This window comes from Epinephelus moara, chromosome 1 (genome assembly GCF_006386435.1).
Source record: "Epinephelus moara isolate mb chromosome 1, YSFRI_EMoa_1.0, whole genome shotgun sequence".
NCBI classification, from domain to species: domain Eukaryota; kingdom Metazoa; phylum Chordata; class Actinopteri; order Perciformes; family Serranidae; genus Epinephelus; species Epinephelus moara.
The window spans coordinates 45,727,207-45,739,706 of NC_065506.1; the positions used below are offsets into that span (position 1 = coordinate 45,727,207).

General features: G+C 42.0%; 2 protein-coding genes across 2 annotated transcripts in view; one reads left to right on the plus strand and one right to left on the minus strand.

Annotated features, from left to right (window-relative positions):
* Positions 1-8,095, minus strand: part of dok4 (docking protein 4) — a 100,802-nt gene extending 92,707 nt beyond the window's left edge. The window contains exon 1 of the mRNA XM_050052932.1: positions 7,732-8,095. The gene's annotated coding sequence lies outside the window, so the exon portion shown is untranslated. The remainder of the gene's footprint in view (positions 1-7,731) is intronic.
* Positions 1-12,500, plus strand: part of txlng (taxilin gamma) — a 765,700-nt gene that overhangs the window by 575,411 nt on the left and 177,789 nt on the right. The window lies entirely within an intron of this gene.

Below are 12,500 nucleotides of genomic sequence, written 5' to 3' on the forward strand. Positions count from 1 at the left end.
GGGGGGGGGGGGGGGGACTTTTAAGAGGCTTAAGAGTTTCTTAAGCAGAGGAGAAAATGGCAGAAACAAAAGAGGTCAGGCAAATATTCTCCAATGAATGACAGTAAGGAAATGAAATGCTACAGATTTCAGGGATAGGTGCAGGGATAATACATGTGGTTGATCTGATTGGGGATACACACACAATTCCACCAAACGCTACAACACCAGGAATAAAATAATCACAACACTAAGACATTTGGAAAACTGTAAAAACACAACAGTGCAGCAGTGATGACTTGGGTCTGTCTCAACCTTCCATCAGCAGAGTGATCACACTAACAATGACAACACTTTCACTGTCAGCAGTTCATTTTATTTCCACTGGGTGTCCTCACCTTGCAGGCTCATAAAGCGGCGTGTCTGTGACAACCAATCACATGTGTTAAAAAGAATGCATCACACCTAGCAACAGGGTCAACCACACCTCCTCAAGGTAAAAGTTTCTGTCTCTCCCTTGCTCAGAGAACTTTCCTAAATCACTCCTAAGCTACGACTCCTTACTAAAAGACTTTAGGCTAAGTTAGGAGCTCTGTGAGGATTCTCAGAGTGTTTGTGAATATGACCTCAGGGTGCTGGCAAGCTGGAGGGAAGTTTACCACAGTTCATTTCCACATACTACCCACATTGTTATGATACAGCTGCTTAAAAACCAACAAAGTTGCTTGGTGGTGAAATGAACTTATCAAATTACCAACATTATGAACCTCAGACCAATCCAAGTTCGCTGATTTTCAACTAGCTCTGTATCATATGAATATGTATGGTATGTGTACATAAACTGTGATAAACTGCCTTCTATCTATTCAGTGCTCGATACTCCCCCAGATGATGTGTTTTGCATCATTTGGCGCAGTTTCACTGGGCTGTTGCTCTGACTACAGGCTGTATTTCTATATTTCCACATTTTCATATCGCCCACCACCCACGCCACACCCTCGGATACAAATGTATAGAAGTGGATAGAGAGAGCTCTGTGTCTCTCTCAAACTCAAACCTAGCTCTGATCAAACAGATGTATAAACCAAGATTCTGTTACTGCAGAGCCTATTTTTCGACTCAAATGTTTTCAGAAACATGTCTTAACTTACTGTTTATTTGGAATACAATATTGTTTGTACCAGCCGGCCGCCATTGTGTCAACCAGAAGAGATTGCATCACATCACCCACCAGGGGAGCGTTTACTGGTCTTTTCTACCTCTTGAGCAAAAGCAAATGCCATAGTCCCTTTTCTCTGTTTTATCTGGTCATGTAGCACCAAATTTCAAAGGTGTTTCTGTCTTTCTACTGCATACACAGCATAGTTTTATTAAAAGACCATCTTTCCAGTAGTGAAATACTTCTTTAAACTGTATAAGCAACCAACCCGTGCAATCATGCAACCCTGTCAGGTTTTTTCTTTGTTGTCACGTACTGTATATGAGACAACCTACATCAGGACTTCAGTTTAAGTTTATAGTTTCTTATCAAACCCAATGTGCCGTGAAGATGAAGTTTTATTTCACCACACTGAGCACGAAGCAATTTTCAGAATTCGGTCCCATTTCCATGAGAAAATTGACCAGTATGGCATGTGGCTGGTGGAGTTTTGCAGCAGGAAGGGTGGAGGGTGTACATACTGCTGTGACAGCTGACGTATGACGCCCATAAGGTGCTACATGATGACAGACTATCGTCTGTCTCGTAGCTATCTGTCACAATATTCTGTCACTCCCCTGTCTGCTGCCCTCCCTCCATCCATCTCTCCTCAGCGTTAACTCATGACCTCCTTTCATCAATCTGCTCCAGTGTTGCTCCCCAACTGCCAAAAACTACATGTGCAATGTACAGCGACATACATTTTTCTCAATAAAGAAAGTGTGTAAGTAGAAGAGCTGAAGAGAAGCTGATACAGACACAACTAAATCATCATCATAAGTTAGACTAAAGCTAAACGTGTGCACAAATCTGTGTGCATGTTAACACAAGTCCTGCAAACATCATAAACCAGCGCTCTGTCTAAAGCCTAATTGTCACTGTGTCTGCGTGTAAAAACAGGCTGTGAGATGTAAAAAGCCGAAATAACAGTATGGAGGACAAGACAAACACACACAGACACTCAAAACGTATCATCACAGGCAGGTGACTGAACACATTAATCACATTCTTTGAATTTGGACACGGGGGTTATTTTTGGTGTCAATACGCTGATCCAGCGTTGGTTAACAGACGAGTTCAGCCACCAAAGAGTCAGTGTTTCTGTAGAAACCGAAGAGAGCCTGTCAGTTTGAGAAATTCATTTACCTTTCATGCTTTAAATGATAATTTCGCATGCACTTACTCCTGTACCGCCGTACAAAAACAATTATGGTCAGAGATCATTTTGTCACACTTATACTAACATCTGGAACTAGATGCCACACTACATTGGAGCAATAACCTCTATTACACATTTCAAACAGGCATAAAAACACTATCTGATGGAAGGAAACACCTGCAACCACTGATTTAAATCTGATCCCATTTTGCTCACTCCACTTCAGTCCTCTACTCTGCCTATGTTTTGTTGTTTCGCCTCTGTCAGCTGTTTCTGTTTTATTTTGTATTGTGTGTGTGTTTTTCAGGTCAATTTTAACTGTAACACACAATGTTACTTTTAATTCCTTTCCTGTATGAATAAAATTAATGAGATGAAGTCTGATGATATCTGTGACTTTTCTTACTGTCAACAAATTTAATGAAAACACCAAAACCAACTACGTGTTATAGTCTGTCTAACAATACCTTCTTTGTGGCTCTCAGCCCTGAGCTTAAAAATTTCAGTAATTTACAGTATTGAGGGAAGCTACTTTAAAATGTAGCTAACAAAGCTACAGAGAACTTCTTCAAACAAGTTAAGCAACAGAAATGTTTCAATAGTGGTTATTTCTAAGAGGTAATTTATTTCTGTCCTTGTTAACAATATTCCAAGAATAAATAATATCAAGGCATTATATTAAAAGGAAAAACAAAGAATGTAACAAAAGTGAGCTCTTTCTTTTGTGGTGAGAGACAAAACTAGAGACCATTTTGTGATGGGATCAATCCAGCCGGGATACAGCGATCCGCAACTTAAAGGGAATGTCGGCCCAGTGTGTAACGTCGAGTGTCTAAGGCCCCTTCCCTACTTCCTACTCCTCTACTTTGGGCCTCCTTGCTTGGACCACACCCATCTTTGAACTTGGCCATCATTGTGATCTCAGCTACACACTTGTAAGGATTTGTGACTACATCTCACACGGTTGGGACGCTATTATGTTGACAAAATCTGTCCACCGACAAACAGACATATAAACACCTGCGAAGGTACTCAAAACTGCTTCTGTGGTAGCTACAATAGGCGTCTTCAGGACGACATTTTGATAACAAACACACACACAGACTCACAAGGTGATAAAACAACACTGTGGTTAATGTGTGGTTAGATTTAGACACAAAAACCACTTGTTTATGGCATGTTTTGGCTTAAAATATCTGGTTTCTGGGGCACAAATCAGCAGGAAACGCAGCAATGTCACAGTGAAAAAACAACCACTTTCTGCGACATCCTCGCTGCTGGAAACACAGCGACAGGTCGCTACCAAATATCTGAGAAGCCGCAATGGCTCGCTAATGATTCGCTAATTGGGGGCGGCAGTAGCTCAGTCCATAGGGACTTGTCTTGGGAACCAGAGGGTTGCCAGTTCAAGTCCATGAACACTGAAGACACTGAACCCCCAACTGCTCGGAGCACCTGTCCATGGCAGCCCTCTCAATCTGACATCTCTCCATTTAATGCATGTATAGGTCCTGTTTGTGCATGTGTGTGTGTTTCGGGCCTGTGTGTGTGTGTGTGTGTGTGACAACAGAGTGAAAGAAGAGAATTTCCCCTCAAGGATTAATTAAGTATATCTTCTTCTTAATCACAACCAATTTTGTTGTTTGCTGATCTACAGCTTGGAAGGTATCTCGCCTTGGTGACACACTATCCACCATCCTCTCCATCTTCCAACGACAAAGTTAGCTCACATACTTTTTGACTTTAGAAACTCTGATATGTATGAAACATGCAAATGTAACATATTCTTGGTTTGCAGAAATGTTAAATGCCAACATTTTCTTCTGGCGACTGGGCTGAGAAAACTACAACACATGGAGCGACGCCTGCGAGCGAGTTCAGGCTGTCAACTCAAGCTGCACTGATTCACACACACACATCTTACGTCACTCTCCATATGTCAGCTACAGAACACACCCTCCCAATTTGGCAGTCTATTTAAGCTGCCAAAATTTCCCAGCTCTCCCTTTGCCTTGACTACGCTGCTGCCCTGAATCAGTATTGCTGCCTGCTCTTATAGCCCCACCTCCACTCCGGCATCCACCTGCAGGCTTCGGCTAAGGGGGGATAATTAATCATCACTCACCAATATCTCATGTGAACATATCTGCGGGGAGCGATGAGGCCTTGTTCTGCTGTTGAAATAAACATTTAAACGTATCTGGAAAACATCACTACAGCTGGAGACACTGTGCAGAAGTACAGGGCAGATGGATAAACTGTTATTTAATTTTAATGCTGTTTGTAAGATTCATTGTTTTTCTTTTAGGAAGTAAATGAGTTTGGACTGATTTTTATCCTGATTCTGTGTTTTAAAATATTTAGTTTTCTGCTAGTACCAGGGGACTGAGGCAGCCAGAGACAACACATAAAAAATCTTGCTTGTTTTAAATATAAAGTGTGTAAATTTGTAGATTTTAAGCAAATTTAAACTCAGAATTTTTACAATTAAAACTGACACATTTCCAGTTTTTTCTTAATTAACATAAACTGAGTATAATGAGCCCTTCCTAATTACTCTCACAGAGAAGAATCCATGTTTCGGGGTAGGTTTATAATACAAAGCAGAGGTGCTGGATAATTAGCAAGACGAGAGACTGCTACGGGAACTGTGTAGTGAAACTACAGAACTGCACCAGTGTGACTGTAGTTACTGTAGCATCACCAATTAAGCCATGTTAGAGAGACAGCAGGAATACTTAGCGTCTCTCTCTCCCTCCAATACAACGTAAAGGCTTGTTCAGAGCCTGAGCCAATGGAGCAGCTGTCAAAGCAAATTAGAGCAGGAAAAACACTGGAGAAAAGTCTCCCTCCTCCTCCTCCTCTGTCCTCCCCCCATCCTTTTCTCATTCTCCTTCTCCTGCTCCTCCTCACTATCCCCTCCATCCCCCATCTCCTCCTCCCTCCACCTCCCAACTGTATTCCCCTCTCTCCTCATTCACCCGGAGACTGAGCCCCACACACACATGCACACACCAGAATACAAATAATGTAAGCATGCATGTACATCACTCAGGATACACTGCTGAATGTTCTGCGTGCATACAAACGAGACAGCTTCACCCTCAGTGTGTGTGCACATCATTAGCGCTATAGATTACACACACATGACAACTGCGACAACTGATCCATTAGCAGAGGAGGTGTGCTCAGTAGGAGAAATGTGTATGTGTGTGTGCGTCTTCATCCTCACAAGACACAGCCGATGCAATAGGCGTCCACACAGCAGACACAAACACTAATGCGTATATCTTCACCACAGGCATAACCATGCTGGTATGCTCTGTCCTCGTGTGCCTCAGACAGTAACAGTGTGGAAGATTAATCCTTCACCCTGGTTGCCCTCACCTCACCTCCCCACCCCGACCCTCCTCTCCTCCTCTCCTCCTCAGCATTATCAAGCTCACTTACCAGGATATTACCAGGATCGCTTTATGGCTGCTGAGATAACAGACACCGGTGGTTCATTAACAGCACTAACACAGGGGCTCCATTATCAGCCGGGGAGAAGTCCCCTGAGAAAACTGTACTCTATGGTACTTTACAAGAGCGTTAGAAATCATACTATAGCACCATAAAGTGAAGAAAGCACCAATAATTTGCACAAGGTCGCAATAAATTCACTTTTCCGTACAGACAAACCAGCTGATAATGACGCTTGAACCAAACAAATAGACTCAAACTGCTTTTAATGAATTGCCAAGGAAGGGATGAGAACCCACAGGGGGTCGGTGCTGCAGCATCATTTCCCCCCCGAGATACTAAAGATGATGGGAGGTCACTATCTCAACTTGACCCATAGTCATTAAGAGTAACAGTAACACAAACAGGCAGGATGTGTTTGAATGAAAATACGAACCTTTTGGATGCTGTCAACTTGAGCGACACTAAATGCATCTCTAAAATCAGTCTGTACATTTATTCTTCGTAAACACTTATCCTGCTGGAGCCTATCCCAGCTGACACTGGGTGAGAGGCAGGGTACACCCTGGACAGGTCACCAGACTATCACAGGACTGACACATAGAGACAGACAACCATTCACACCTACGGACAATTTAGAGTCACCAGTTAACCTGCATGTCTTTGGACTGTGGGAGGAAGCTGGAGCACTTGGAGGAAACCCACGCTGACACAGGGAGAACATGCAAACTCCACAAAGAGGGGCTAAAACCAGGTACACTCTTACTGTAAGGCCACAGTGCTAACCACTGCACTATTGTGCCGCCAGAGACTGTACAATGGCTGGAAATACACTGAAGAAATATTGCCTTGTGTTGGAGCCCACTGCTGAGAAAAATCCAGATTTTTTTGTTGCTACTGTTGTTTGTTTGCTTGTCGCCAGATTCCCACACATTTTCTCGGATAAAACTTTCCCTTGACCTTTCAGGGACCCAAAATACAATTCAGCGACAATTTACAATGTATAACATGAACAGAACTGTAGAGTTTCCTTCACACAAAATGTTGATTATTATGTAAAAACAGACAGCAACCCTTTCCAGTCTAGTTAGTTATGTGTTTTACATTATGTGGAAGGTTATCCACTGAAGAGTACTGTAACAACTAATTTATCTACAACAAAATTCCATGACTTTTACAAAACCTTCGAAGATTTTTATTAATTCTATGACTGTTCCAGGCCTGGAAAAGAAGACTGTGAAATTCTATGACTTTTCTAGGTTTTCCATGACTTTGGGAACCCTGTTGTAAGGCTGCAACAAAGACTAATCTGCAAATATTTTTCTCCAATAATCAATAAATACAAATAGTTTGTTTTCACCAAATTTTGCTGAAAACCTAAAGATTTTCAGAAATATTCAGAATTCATAAGTGTCCATAGAGCAGTGAACATATATAGCTTGCCACAGCAATCTGGCATTTTTGCTTTGAAAATATTTCAGTAACTAATTTGTGAAATTTTTTTGCTGATTTCTTGTCTTTAAATTGTCATTTAATCAACTTATTTGTTATATTTTTCAATAGGTATTATAGGTAGGTAGGTATTATACCACAGCAAAATCCTCCTCTGGGCTTCTAAAGATTTAGTTTTATTTTAGTTTTTATAATAAAAGAAAAAGAAACAGTGAAATAATGAAAACTTGCAGAAACTTCTGGCGTGAAGAAGCTGAAAATCGCTCAGCGCACAGTGATGTGACGTCGTAGATAAGTGAAAAATGTCAAAAAACTTTGATTAATATCACAACAATATAGCGCTGTTTATCATTTAGTAAATGCACAATATGAAGGCAGAATAAAGTCGCATCTCTCTGGCAGTGTAACGGAATTATACGGGACATGGCACACAAACATCCACAGGGTCAGCATCAACTCTTCAGCCCTCCATGCACTTTACCTGGCTGACAGCTGTGACCGTTGCTGAGCTCCAGAGCAGCGGCCGGGCGGGGTCCCGGTGCTCGGACGGGTCCCTGCACCTCCCCGCCTCCGCTGACTCAATCCTCGGCTCCTGACCTTCCTGCTGCAGTGGCTCCACCGGCTCTTCTCTACCTTTCTCAGCTGCAGCACACGCCACAGTTTAATCCAACCGGACCGGAGAGGAAACGCTGGCAGCTGTGTGTTGACGCACGGATGGTGTGTTATGGACGCAGCAGCGGTGCTGATGCGGCTCTCTGCCTCCTCTTCCTCCCTCTGTAGCGCTGAGAGTCTGCGGAGCTGAGCCGAGCCGTGCCGGAGCGGACAGGAGCCCGACAGGACAACACATACACAAAGACTAAACACGCCCAGCCGGCCGCCACGCTCCGACAGGACCCGCCCACTACCGTAATACTCAGACTAAAGCCTCAGTCTGAAACAACTTTGGACCATCTGAAATACATCTAGTGACAACTACAATTCCTTGAAGCTGTTATCCAGTTTGTGCCTCTCATGTAATCAGTCAATGCCAATTCATAACCTACATCAACACCTATTTCACTAGTGTGTGCAAATACAGTAGCTCATTGTGGCTGTTTTAATGGGAAAATGAGTCACAAATTCAGAGGTAAATGGCCCCAATGGTCTGTTTGTGGTCAGGCAGACTACATGTCCCACTTTTCCACCAAAATTAGCATGTGTACGCAGGTTTTTAAACACTGGTGAACCTGCTAAACATAGGCGATAGACTCCTTTTCAATTGTCAATAGACCAGAGCTGTGTACACGGCTCTGCAGCAGACAAGTATGTGTTTTTGTGTGTGTGAGTTTGTTTTTGGTCTGTCACATTCAACATTACGGAAAGGCCGGAAAACAGGTTGGTGCCAGCAGAAAGCAGCACTACTCCTTTTTATATATCTCTTACTTATTCAGACTCTTTCAGACTCGGTGCAGACTAATTTGGATCGATGTTCGAGCACTGCTTAGGTGGAGGCAGACAGTATTTTGTGGTGATGTGTCACTGCATCTCGTAGGTAAAGGAGCCAAAATTAGTGCATTCACCAGGGTGTTGTGTTTCCATCAATGCCGATCAGAGCCGTAGCACATAAATACCCGTGACTACTGTAGAGTCACTTGACCAAGGTGACCTATTGTAACCTTTCCCATTGCATTAAAAAGTCACATGTTAGCAGGTGTTAGCGGGTGTTTTTCTGCAGTGGAAACGGTATCGTAATATTTTTGTGGAGCAATATTGTATCGTCACATAGTGCCAAATGTCAATCTTTTAAATTATATGAATTCTTAATATTACAAATACATATTATCAAGTGCTTAATCAAAATTACATATGACCAAAAACTTGACATGCAATGTGTGAATTAATAAAAAGTTTATTACCATCAACTAAACATTTACTTCCGTCTGCTATGTTTCTGTGTTCGAACATTTTTACGTTCACATGAATTTTCCTAGCTGGGAACTCATTTTTTCTATTACTCCGACACCACTTGAATGTAGAGTAACTTCCTGTAGTATTGCTGTCATTGGAGGTTGCCAGGCAACTAGGGAAGAGCAACTACAGATTACCTGTACCTGTGTCTGTATGTGTTTAAACTAACTAAATGATCTATAGCTGCACTCAGTATGGGCGGGGTTTAGACTGGGAGTGGGTGGAGTCTAATCGTAAATTGTAATTTTAAGCCTGAAATCAACATGGGTTGACCAGAAGTCACTTTATGTATGATTTATAAGAAAACTATCCACAGAACAGCCTCATAATTATGCTTCAGATCATTTTGATCAAAAGAGTAAGAGATAAAACGAAGAAACTCAAAAGAGGATTTCCTTCATGACAAGTACAGATATTGTATACTACTTGTATTTACTGTATTTATTTTACACTTTATTCAATTCAATAAATCTTTATTGTTTCCGAAGGCCAGTTCTGGTGCAACAAATCAAACGTGGGAGAAACATACTGTACATACGACAATAACAAAAACACTATCAACAACATGTAACAAGAAACACACTGTACATACAGCAACAACAAAGACACCAAGTAATATGTAACATGTCCATATACCTCCTTGAGGGCCTGTTGCAGAAAAAGAGGATTAAAAAATCTTTAAAAACTGCAAAGCAGGGCAGTTTGAGCCGACATGTAAACACTAAAATACCTGCAACAGATTAGTGAAACCATAAAAGCTGCTATAATTACAGTCTGCATGTTGGAAATCCACAAACCACTAAAAACTATTGCCATCAAAAGTCTCCGCACACACAGCAGTCTCCATTCTCCTGCCCTGAGACCTCCTATAAAAGCCCCGTTTTCATGTCAGATTATTTCCACTTGAAAGTCTAAATATTTTATATAAATACAGTAGGTTTTTTTCTAAAATGCAAATACACACATGACTGCAAAAATGATAGAGGTGGTGAGGTGAGGACAGAATACAATTCATGTCATCTCAACCATTGTGAATCAACCACATAATAGCCAGGCGGGTTATTATGGAGTTCCATTAGCCTACATGAGAAGGTCAGAGGAGCTCACACATCACTCGTGTGTGGCAACAGTACAGTTTCACTAATAGATGGTTTGAATGGGGTCAACTGTGAGACTCAGGGGAGCTGTACCAGTTACTATCAGAATGATAGATGAACACACTCACTCTCCTTCTCGCTCTGTTCACTGAGAAATGCTGATTGGGGAGCTTTCGGGTGTCGCATCAGTGCGTTACCTTGGATATGTTGGATATGAGCACCAACACCATCAGTCACCCTGACAGCCAATCAATTGGCCAGCCAATCACGTGAGAGTATGAGTGAAAAATGCCGGTTGGTGGCATGATGCTTGGTGGCGCTGAAAGTGTGCACACCTGCTGGGCGCCGAACAGCTCAGGTCTGTCACTATCAAGGTTTCATCCTTTACAACGGGCCAATTAGGCAAGGTTTTAACTGATATGTTGGTCTGGTCCTACAGACAGAGTAACATGGGAGTCTCCTGGAAAAGGACTTGATTTTTCAGGCTTTACCTCGACAGTTTCATAGTTTTGTTGACTGATGTTGCCACAGTTCAGCCACAGATGTTTCAGCCTCCGTGGAGCTGTGGTAGTTGTCTCTTTGAGAACTCATACATCAAAATCTTGTTCCAGACAGGCCCCTTTACAGCTGAAAAATGCTGCTAACTGGTGAGCGACCGAACATGATGTTGTAGTGCTTGTCACTGTGATGAAGTTAGAGTTAGAGCCCTTTTGCATCAGATGTTGACATTACAGTATTCCTCCCACTTAAGCTGCGCATACACAGTAGGATTTAAGCCCATTTTAAAGATGTTTACCTCCAACTCCCACTGTACGAGTAAAGCATCCAGGATGTAAAACCAAAGCTCACGAAATGTGCTCACACTGTGTCATCCAATCATCGAGACACGACCTGAGTGCTCACACTGTACATGTAAAATAGTCAATAAAATGTCCCATTGGTCCCTGTGGACCTGTTGGGCTATTGACAATTGTCAATCATTTGAGACCTCCAGGTCTGCAGGAAGGTAAAAGTTTGTTTGCTGGGGGAAGTGTGATTCACAATAACAAGAGGCATCCCAAGAAGAGGTTAAAGGTTAAAGGTCAATATCTGCAAAAATGTGTAAGTGCAAATTCTGATTTTCTCTATTTGTCTTTCTCTGTCACACACACACACACACACACACACACACACACACACACAAACGTTAGCACGACAGCAGCATGAACAAACTAGTTGGTTATACACTGTGCAATTGATTGAGTAAGAAAAAAGCCACTGATCTTGGGGAATCGACTCGTGGTTCTGCTTCAACTGTGCAAGAGCCTGACAACGTCTCATCAAAATTTTGACATGTTAGAAATTAAACTGAATGTCCGATAGCTGGTCGGAAGCAGTTGATTGGATCATGATCGGTCCTCACTCCCTCCTGTATACTACAAGGCAAACAACACCAGATGAAGCTAAAATTCAGTCCGACACTAAAATGAGTAACATGGCTCAAAAATCAGGTCTGAAACGGGCTCAAATCTTACAGCCTTTGCTTAGTTCTTGTAACAGTCGAATATATGAAATGTGCTGTTATGATTTGAGTCTGTTTGAGAGAGCACCCAACGCTGGTCGGACGTATACTGATGTGCTCCTGCTTTTTCTTTTATCTCAACACAACAGTGATGGTAGTAAGTACGTGTGGCGACTATTCTGTTCATGTACAGTGGGGCAAAAAAGTATTTAGTCAGCCACTGATTTTGCAANATACTGATGTGCTCCTGCTTTTTCTTTTATCTCAACACAACAGTGATGGTAGTAAGTACGTGTGGCGACTATTCTGTTCATGTATGAAAATATAGTACCTGTACAACCAGGCTTGGTAAGGTTGTATGAAAATATAGTACCTGTACAACCAGGCTTGGTAAGGTTGGAGTGTTTTTAAGTTGATGTAAAAATAAATGACGTGAAATCCCGCACTCGTGTGGACGTGAGTTTCTGCCTGTCGTCTCACTCCAAAGAGCTACACGGACCCAAAACCATTACACTCTAATGGATAGTATCCTGTAAAGCCTTTGGACTGTGGAACATTACAATGTCAATATGCTTTTCATCCAAGGGTCGGCTATAATCAAACGACTAATTATACTTCAAGGTTAATGGACCATGTGCTGAACGAGATTAAGAAGTAAAATATCTACGAATCATTTTAGATTCTCATTCAAATTTGAGAAATATG